This window comes from Acomys minous (genome assembly GCF_964271855.1).
Source record: "Acomys minous genome assembly, chromosome: 9".
In the NCBI taxonomy this organism is placed as follows: Eukaryota; Metazoa; Chordata; class Mammalia; order Rodentia; family Muridae; genus Acomys; species Acomys minous.
In genome coordinates, this window is record NC_140490.1 from 35,458,792 (window position 1) to 35,469,400 (window position 10,609).

The following is a 10,609-nucleotide window of genomic DNA, read 5'->3' on the forward strand; positions in this document are numbered from 1 at the left end:
CACACACACACACACACACACACACACACACACACACACACACACACCAGAAGCAGCAGCTTCTCAGATCCTCCAACTGCCAGGAGAAGTGCATTTGCCTCCAGGAACAGGCCTGTTTCGCAGGAAAACAAAAAGTAAGGGCCATATTAGTACTGCACTAATTATGGGCTGGAATGTGTCAGCCAGGAATGAGTTACAAGCTGGTCAGGGCCTGCCAACTGTAGTTAGATATTTAATAAAGTTCAGGCATGCAGCTGCGAACACTCCTGGACGCTTGCCACCTTTTCTTATGGCGGCACCTGGCCACATGCTGCAGTTTGGGGCTGTCAGCCTCACCGCGAGGAACGTCATCTCTGCAAGACTCTGGCTCTCGCCTGGAGTTTCACACTGCAGCTGGCCGCTAACTGAAGAGACTTTGTCGTGGTTGTAAGTGTTATTTGCTTTGCAGGTTTGAAGAAATTAATCTTATTCTGCCATTTACTGTATAAAAGTATATATGAAAACAGCAACAGAATAAATAGTTAATAGGTCATCAGTTTGGTCCTTTTTTTTTTTTTTTACAGGTGTGAACTTTCCTTTCTCAAACTATTTGAAGAGGGAAAATACATTCATCATCAGTAAAGAATTTGCTTAAAGGATGACATTCATCTTGAGGTAAGTCCAAAGAGCACCATGGAGTGAGCACAGGGCTCTCCCTGATGGAAGCTTAGCTTCGAGAAGATTGGTGACAGCCATACTCCTTATGTTGACCTTTTGCAAACGAGAGACTAATGCTTATTTAGAGATGGCAGGCGGGGCATGTCTGACAAAACTAGCCAGGCTGGTAATGTTGTCCATCCTTCCACTAGAGGCCTCCCTATTGGGGACTAGCTACACTGGCCAGTGGTGCCACAGCCTGCCAGCTCTACCACCACCTTCCATAGGGGCAAAGCCGCAAGCCCAGCAAACGGGAGGGTCACTGGAAAGGTGAGAGGAGTGGATGGTTTGTGAGTGAAACACGTATAAGCAGAGCTGGGAATGCGCACTGTACAGGCAAAGGTCTGAGGTGTGTGGCTTAAACAAACAGTGAGTTATTTTACTCTTTGATGAGTAAATAAGAGTAGATAAAAAGAGACAAAGTCCCTCCATTGAGGAAAACCGTTAGGGAGAAGGAAAGGGAGAGGCTAGGGTGAACCTGGGCATCAGACTGGGATTCCTGTGAAATCATAGTCAGAGATAGATAGATAGATAGATAGATAGATAGATAGATAGATAGATAGATGACATATCATAGATGGATGATAGACAGATAAATGATAGATTGATAGATAGATAGATAGATAGATAGATAGATAGATGACATATCATAGATGGATGATAGACAGATAAATGATAGATTGATAGATAGATAGATAGATAGATAGATAGATAGATAGATAGATAGACAGACAGACAGACCAACAGGGGATAGCTAGCTATATACAGAGATAAAAATACATTGATAGATAGATGGTAGACAGACAGACAGGCAGATGATAGAAATGTATCTGTGTGTATTTATGTTTCCTAACTCAGACCCAGCCAGGTGGGCTCCTGGGGGTGGGCTATGAGAATCTGATCAAAGGAATAAATAATGATGATGCTAGATTATGATCCATAGAATAAAATCAATATCTTGGGAGTGCGTGTGGATATGTAAACAATTAAATCAATCTATCATAAATCCTCAGGACTCTTCTTTCTCTATGGGTCCCTCCTTCATGGTTACAAAAATAAATACCAAAGAAAGAAAAATGAAGCAAGTCATCATTAAATTCCACTGCTACCAATGAGATGTTACTGATGGACATTAGCATCATTAAGGAAAGGAAAACAAGTAGAGAAGAAGTACAACAATAAATGTGTGACGTGTCATAACAAACTCACTATTTTGTATACTAACAACAATTTCTTTTAAGAACTTTCATCAGGAAAAACTGAAGTCATCAGATACAAATATGGTCTCAGAGTAGCCCCCACCATGGCACTTATCAGTTACGTAAGGGAAGCGGGTCCAGTAGACACCATCTTAAGTGAAAAGTTAGGAAAAGAGAGGCCAGAGGAAGGCTGTGCATTGGCCTTGACCAGAGCTGCCACTAAAAGGGGTGCTTCGCTGTGATAAAGCACAGAACTGGAAGGAGTGAACCCCGCCACAGCCTGTCACAAAAGCATCATTTACAGTTCTCAAAGCAAAATGACCAGGTGCAAAGACTGAGCTGCTGGCGTGGCTTTGAAACGCTCAGGAGGAGCGAAGAGGACTTAAGAACCTTCTCAGAGGACAAGAAGAAGTGCCGTCCTCCGCTGCATGGACTCTCTGCAGCGGTCTCCACCTCCCAGAGCATCTAGGGGCTGGAGAGAGAAAGTCATTTGAACTTCAAGGATAAGAAAACCGGCGCTCAGAACTGTAGAGTGAGGTGAGAGGTGAGGGTCTAACCCAAGCAGCCGTTTCCCTATGCTCCGGCTCCTCTGGAGAGCACATTTCTAGACAGCAGTGGGGAGGGGGGCGGGGAGCAGAGCAGTGAGGCACTGGCCACGGCTGTGAGTACAGTGAAACCCCATAGAGCGAGTTAACTCCATCACACAGCACAGCTGTGGGACCCTGGGCTCTGAACCTCACTTTTCCTTCCACAGTAAGAGGTTTATTATGATAATTGGGTAACACGGGGTGGGGCACGTGTGTGGGGGGGTGTTGTCTATAAAGTTCTTGCCACACAAGTAGGAAGACTGCTGTTCAACCTGTGGCACCCATGTAGAAACAGCTGGGCATGGTGCCCTATGTGGTCCAGTGGTGGGTGGGATCCTTGGGGTCACTGGCCATCCAGTCTAGTCTAATTAAGGAGCTCCCAGATGGTGAGGGATGCTGCCTCAAAATAAGGTGAGTGGCATCTGAATAAAAATAGCCAAGATTGTTCTGGCCTTCCCACACATGTGTATTCACATGCATGCTTGCATTCACACAACACACACACACACACACACACACACACACACACAGAGAGAGAGAGAGAGAGAGAGAGAGAGAGAGAGAGAGAGAGAGAGAATTAGATTATAAAATGGACTCACATTAGCAGCACATAGTAAACTTTCAAGAAATGGCAAAAAAAAAAAAAAGAAAGAAAGAAAAAAGAAAAGAAAGAAAAGAAAAAGTAAAAAAAGACTTAACTATTCAGCTATGTCCCTTTTTACCAGGTAGATTAGAGTTGTAATCTCCCTTATAGACCCTATAGCCTCATCCCCAGACCTGTGAATGCAGTAAGAAAACACCCTCCAAAAGTATCTGAATAAACAAACTCTAAATACCGCTGAAGAGTCAGCATTTGATGTAGCAATCAGATGGTTATTTCCATCCCATTGTTTGTAGGACAATGAGCTGAAGAGACAATTTATAAACAACATCAGCTCAGGATTTTCTTCACCACATTCCCTTAGTATTTTTGCCTTTAACCTTTGGTTTTGAAGATAATCTTTAAAGTATCTTATTCTGCTTTTATCTGTTTCTTTGTGGGGTGTGAGAGAAAAGGTGTGCTATGGGGCGTGTAGCGAGTCACTTCTTTCCTTCCATCATGTGGGTCTCAGGGATCAAACTCGAGTCAAAAGACTTGACAGTAGGTGCCTTTACCTACTGAGCCACCTCCCTCTTCTTCACACACACACACACACACACACACACACACACACACACACACACACAAACAAACAACAACAGCAACGAAACCAATGCTGTTTGCCTCCATCTTCTCTTACCGCTTAACAAATCACCAGAAACTTGATATCTTATGGTTGCATAGTTTAAAGTCCAACATGGTCTCAATTTAAAAAAAAAAAAATTAAGAGCTGTGTTTCTCTCTGGAATACTAGAGGGCAGCCCATCACCTTGTGGTTTCCAGCTTCTAGCATCTGTCTGAACTCCTTGGCTGAGTGTGAGCCCCAGAACTTGGTGCTCATGCCCCTCCCTTACTGAAGGAAGGGCAGAAAGGCAGGCAAAGGTGTAGACTGAGAAAAGCCTGGGCAGAAAGGCCGTGTGTAGTTGACTCCCCCAGGCTCATAGGCCCGCAGTGTCCTTCCACAAGATAACAATGCAAATCCATCTTCCCAACCAACCACCCTGCTAGAAGAGCTGTTTGAAAGTCATGCCTCTAGGGTGTGGCCTGGAAGAAAGAAACAGGAAGCTTCTTCTAATACTGGCTTCAAGGATGTTGGGCACAGGCTCTGCCCTTCTCCCACTTATTTCTCTATCCAAATGAATGAGAGTTTCTGTGAAAAACTGAGCCTGTGTTGCATACCACACTGTTTTCCAGAACATTCTTTTCAAACAACAAAAAAGCTTCCCAAAGCACTTTTCTTCTACAAAAAGAAGCAGCAGCTTTGCCTACGTATCCACCGTCCTAGTGTCTCTAGTAAATTGCTCTCACATGCTGTCTGGCAAATCCACCAACTGCTGAGGGCCCACTCTTCTCATGCCTGGGGTGACCTTTCCCCCAAGGGGCTTGAACCCAAGGGGCAGAGTGGGCCAACTTTGCTCTGTATTCTATTACCCATGAGATTGTGAAGAATTGTGGGTAATTGCTGAGGCAAACGAGTTGCAGCTAATTATTAGTATGGTCTTTATCCTGGCCACCAATGAGACCAGCTCAGCCATCTCACTCAACACTGTAGTGAATACAGCTTGAAATGTCAGCTGATGCCAGGGCACCGGCCGCCATGAGCGGAGTCTGAAACCACGGGTCATGAGATTCGCCAAGTATTTCAGCCTGTGGGGTTGTTCTAGTCCCACCTCCAATATGCTGTCAGCTGGGCAGCTCCACTTCCTTTTCTCTCCTCGGCAGATTTTGAAAGTGTTGGGAAGAGCACCGGTCAGCGCTGCGTCTGTTGCCCTCTCGTAACTTACCAACAACGTTTTGTGAAAGTACAACTGGTTAACTACTGCACGGAATGTTGACGGTAACTGGGTGACTACCTGGGTCACTGTAGCCTGGAGTGTTTATTGAACAAGAAATCTTCAGGTGTTTGCTCTCATTGACTGGAGCTATATAGCAAGTGTGTTAGTTCCTCTGTGCTGCAGCGCCTTCGGTTCGCTACAGTATATCATGCTGCCTACACCGGGGGCATCCAAGCACCCAGAACGTGTCACCAGACAGTCAGCCCTTTCTCTAACATGGGAGATGCTTGCAGCCACCTACAGGCTGGGGTGGCTGTTCCACAGAGGCTGGCACACAGCCTGGGCTCTGAGGGGGGGGGGGGGTAGTCCAGGTGCTCCAAGTATACTCTCAGCCTGCTTCCCTGTCTGCATCACGTACAAGCCTCCCTTGCTCCCCCCGCCCCCAGGGGACAAAGCTAGAGACTTTCAGACCCAGATGAAAACTCACTCAAATACTGATCTATACCCTGCATCGAACTCACGGTTGCTCTGACAACAGCACTATAAGTAACTGTCAGTTAAACACTACTCCACCCCATCATACCATTTTTAGAATCAAACCGTGTTTCAGAAAGTGTAATTTATAGAAGGTTTTTGCCTATTCCTGGAGGTCAACGCGTACCCCATTGTTGGAGGCAAGACATGTGAACACTTACAGCAATGAGACCGCTGGGCAAAGAGAACCCACCTTCTTTGTCAGCTAGGTCTTCCCATTCCCTCACCCCACAGCAGGCTCTGATTCAGAGAGAGCCAGCCCACCTGCCTGGGAGGCTGGGCCTGAATGGCAGCAAGGAGGGAAAAGGTAGGGACCTGGCAAAGGGGAGACTTCTGGCCTGCCCCTGCCCCTGAGGTCCGGACTGCCTCTCATCTCAAGCCAAGTGTTTCCATGTGGGAGTGCAGACCAGAGCTGATAATCTATCAAACCAATAATCCATATTTTCATAGAAAATCTTCTGATTTGATCTGTCATCAAGTGGATGGGGAAACTGTGTAATTCATAGAAATGAGAACGTGGGAGATTCCCCTCACAAACTTAGAATCAAGAAAATATATCTAAACATGGGAAACCCCAAAAGATAAGAAAATAAATTTAATTTGGCTGTAACCTTTTTTTTTTTAAGACAAAACGCCATCAACAAAGCAAACCAGTGTGTAAAAAGCCAGAAGATGAACGTGTGAAGATAATTTCAATTTTCTTAATACAAAATATGCTGTCAGAAGTGAACTTTATATGTTAAATATTCGAACACAAAACTGTTGGCAACAACATATACAGACTGTTCATGAAAAAAAAGGAAATGCAAATTGTCTTCAAATACATGAAAAGACATCACTCCTAATAAAGAAACGCTAATTGCACCACGGTGGCATAGCTCACTGACTAATTTGGCAGAGATCAAAGGACTCCAAATCATACGGTTGGCAGAGATGGGAAACAGACCTCTTCTACAGTGGTGGAAAGTTATTAATTGATAAAAGTTTTCAGGGGGCATTTGGCAGAATTTATGAATTTTATAATAATACATATCTTTTGACCCACAGAGTTTGTACACCAATATGCAAAGTGGACCAGGGATACCCTCACAGGAAGAGGGCTGTAGTGCATTTATAAAAGGCAAAGCTAGGGAACAGACTCATTCAAGCTGACATTGGGGCAAAGTAAAGAGACTCCTGGGGGCAGAGCCCAGGGCCAAGGGACAATTAGAGAGCAGCAGGGTGCAGCACCTCTCCCATCAGGATGCAGAAAGCAGAATGGAATCCTGGGCAAATCCAAAGTTCAAGTACTGAACAGCTCAGCTTGCCTTCAGAACCGTGCCCAGGCTGCCACAAGCACCAGCCACTCATCTCGGCTGATCCTCACAAAACACTCAGGTGTGTGGCTTTATCCTTAATGTATCTCTATCTTATTTTATCATCTCTGTCACATCCTGGGAGGCACGAGGGAGGAGAATTCACGTCTGTCACTTCCCTGTCCTCTAATGTACAGCGTGGAAATAAAATGTCTCATGCTCAGAGAAGAGGCTGGTAGTTATCCCTACAAGAATATGCACAGGCCAGGTTTGATACATCAAGGGTGGCAGTCAAGAGGGAAGATTGGAACAGAGCCTGCAAAACACATCCTACATCCTCAAAGGAATGTGTACCGACTGCCAGCTATGTGCTCACATCCTACATCCTCGAAGGAACGTGTACCGACTGCCAGCTGTGAGCCCACATCCCACATCCTTTAAAGAACATGTACCGACTGCCAGCTGTGAGCCCTCTGGAAAAGGAAGGCAGCCCCAGTATCCCACCAGCACCATGTATGGCAGAAATAAACTACCATGCCCTTCCAAAGTTCTGGACCACAGTTTTGTAGCTTCCATTTTTGCTGAGGATGGTTGCTGCTTCCCAGCAGTCCTGACAAGGTTAAATAGCACAACTTATGCGAAACATTTACAAGCTGTTTTCATTGCTGTCACAGGAACAGCTCCCACTGGAAGAATGGCCCTTCTCCAACAGGTAGAGTCTATTCCGCTACTCCCTTCAATTGTGTCACACCGTGGGTGAGTCGTGGCACACCGTGGGCAAGTCGTGGCACACGGTAGGTTAATCATGGCACACCATGGGTGAATCATGGCACATCATGGTTGAATTATGGCACACCATGGGTGAATTGTGGTACACTGTGGGTCTGTTCTGTCCCACAGGATGTAGATACAGTGATGCTAGGCAGCCCCATTTGTTCCTCCTAAAAGCTTCTTCAGACAACTATGGCAGGAGAAGCCCAGGCTGCAAGACCAGGGAATAAACACCATGTGCGGGGAGGGAGGACCAGGAACACAGAGGAGCTGGGCATGTGAGTGATGAAAGGAAAAGGAAGGCAGCCCCAGTACCCCACCAACACCATGTATGCCAGAAATGAATTACCACGCCCTTCCAAAGTTTTAGACCAGAGTCCATGCCTGAGTGCTCAGTTGCTCATCATATTGGCTGAGTGCGCAAGTAACAAGAGATGATTAATAACATCTAGTATAGGAGACTTGAGAATGATGCCCTCTGTGATTTTAATAGTTGACACACATAAGCCCCATTGGGAGACACTGAAGTAAATACTACAAGAATTTCATTTATGTGCTGGAGAGATGGCTCAGAGGTTAAGAGCACTGACTGCTCTTCCAAAAGTCCTGAGTTCAATTCCCAGCAACCACATGGTGGCTTACAACCATCTAGAATGTGATCTGATGCCCTCTTCTAGCCTGTATGTATACATGCGTGTAGAGCACTGTAAACATAATAATAAATAAATACTTTTTTTAAAAAAGAATTTCATTTATGCAGATGGAGAGAGATCTTTCTCAGCTGTGTAACCAAGATGGCCTGAGTTCAAATTCCAAAAACCTATGTGAAAATCCAGGCATGGCAGCACACATGCAAGCTGACCCCTCTGGGGGAGCAGCCAGTCTAGTTTAAAAAAAAAAAACAGCAAACAAGTTCAAGAAAAAACACCTTGGCAAAAATGTAAGGTGGAGAAGCCACTGAAGAAAACATTCCAACATCAACATCTGGTCTCCACACCACCTGGTACAGGTACACACACACACACACACACACACACACACACACACACACACACACAATTTATAACAGTGGTTCTCATGACCCCTTTTGGGGTGTCAAACAACCCATTCACAGAAATCACCCAAGACCATCAGAAAACAGAGCTACCTACATTATAATTCATAACAGAAGCAAAATTACAGTTATGAAGTAGCAATAAAAATAACTTCATGGTTGGATACCACCACAACATGAGGAACTGTATTAAAGGGTCACATCATTAAAAAGATTGAGAACCACTGGTTTATCATTTTAAATATTAAACTCTATGGTGCCACAGAATTAAGGGCTTCAATAATTCTTTCAAAACTAAAGAATGTAAGGGGAGGGATAAATTAAGTCTTATCTACACACTATTTCCAAGAGACACTGGAGCTATCACAAAAGCAAGCTTAATTTCTGCAGTAGAAAAATAAATCCAGGTTTCCATATTTCATCATGTTTTAGAATTGGCTTGCCTGTGAATGGATATGGTAACAATGACACATGTATTTCTATTGTACACATAAATGTTTATACCTTAATGCATCTTTTTCATCTAGAATGACTGACAGGATCCATCCTTACTGACTAGAACAGTTGACAGGATCCATCTTTACTGTCTAGAATGGTTGACAGGATCCATCCTTGCTGTCTAGAACAGTTGACGGGATCCATCTTTACTGACTAGAACGGTTGACAGGATCCATCCTTACTGTCTAGAACAGTTGACAGGATCCATCCTTGCTGTCTAGAACAGTTGACAGGATCCATCCTTGCTGTCTGTCTAGAACAGTTGACAGGATCCATCCTTGCTGTCTAGAACGTTTGACAGGATCCATCTTTACTGTCTAGAATGGTTGACAGGATCCATCCTTGCTGTCTAGAACCTTTGACAAGATCCATCTTTACTGTCTAGAATGGTTGACAGGATCCATCCTTACTCTAGAACAGTTGGCAGGATCCATCCTTACTGTCTAGAATGGTTGACAGGATCCATCCTTGCTGTCTAGAACAGTTGACAGGATCCATCCTTACTGTCTAGAATGGTTGACAGGATCCATCCTTGCTGTCTAGAACAGTTGACAGGATCCATCTTTACTGTCTAGAACAGTTGACAGGATCCATCCTTGCTGTCTGTCTAGAACAGTTGACAGGATCCATCCTTACTGTCTAGAACAGTTGACAGGGTCCATCCTTGCTGTCTAGAACAGTTGACAGGATCCATCTTTACTGTCTAGAACAGTTGACAGGATCCATCCTTGCTGTCTAGAACAGTTGACAGGACCCATCCTTACTGTCTAGAACAGTTGACAGGATCCATCCTTGCTGTCTAGAACAGTTGACAGGATCCATCTTTACTGTCTAGAACAGTTGACAGGATCCATCCTTACTGTCTAGAATGTTTGACAGGATCCATCCTTGCTGTCTAGAACAGTTGACAGGATCCATCTTTACTGTCTAGAATGGTTGACAGGATCCATCCTTACTGTCTAGAACAGTTGACAGGATCCATCCTTGCTGTCTAGAACAGTTGACAGGACCCATCCTTACTGTCTAGAACAGTTGACAGGGTCCATTCTTGCTGTCTAGAACAGTTGACAGGATCCATCTTTACTGTCTAGAACAGTTGACAGGATCCATCCTTACTGTCTAGAACGTTTGACAGGATCCATCTTTACTGTCTAGAATGGTTGACAGGATCCATCCTTACTCTAGAATGGTTGACAGGACCCATCCTTACTCTAGAATGGTTGACAGGATCCATCTTTACTGTCTAGAATGGTTGACAGGATCCATCCTTACTCTAGAATGGTTGACAGGACCCATCCTTACTCTAGAATGGTTGACAGGACCCACCTTTATTGTATAGAATGGTTGACAGGACCCACCTTTATTGTCTAGAATGGCTCCCAGGATGAGGCTGTGGTTAGAACTCTTGGATATGAGTCGCTGTGCTGTAGAATACAACTTGGCTGGCAAGCTCACTCAAGCTGCATGAGGAAATCATGCTTAACTTGCCTCGTGTAGACACGGTAGGCCATTCTCTCAATAGTTCTCACTCAGAAAGAACCACTGGGTGACACTAAAATC

At 44.7% G+C, this 10,609-nt stretch overlaps 1 long non-coding RNA gene across 2 annotated transcripts; it reads left to right on the forward strand.

Annotated features, from left to right (window-relative positions):
• Window positions 1-301: 301 nt before the first annotated feature.
• On the forward strand, window positions 302-7,520 carry LOC311605663. Of its 2 annotated transcripts, none has more exons than XR_014782053.1 (4): window positions 302-426; window positions 564-654; window positions 849-966; window positions 7,401-7,520. It is a non-coding gene; the product is annotated as an uncharacterized lncRNA (long non-coding RNA). The 2 variants fall into 2 exon arrangements; XR_014782054.1 differs by lacking the exon at window positions 7,401-7,520 and adding an exon at window positions 1,710-2,661.
• Window positions 7,521-10,609: the final 3,089 nt, after the last annotated feature.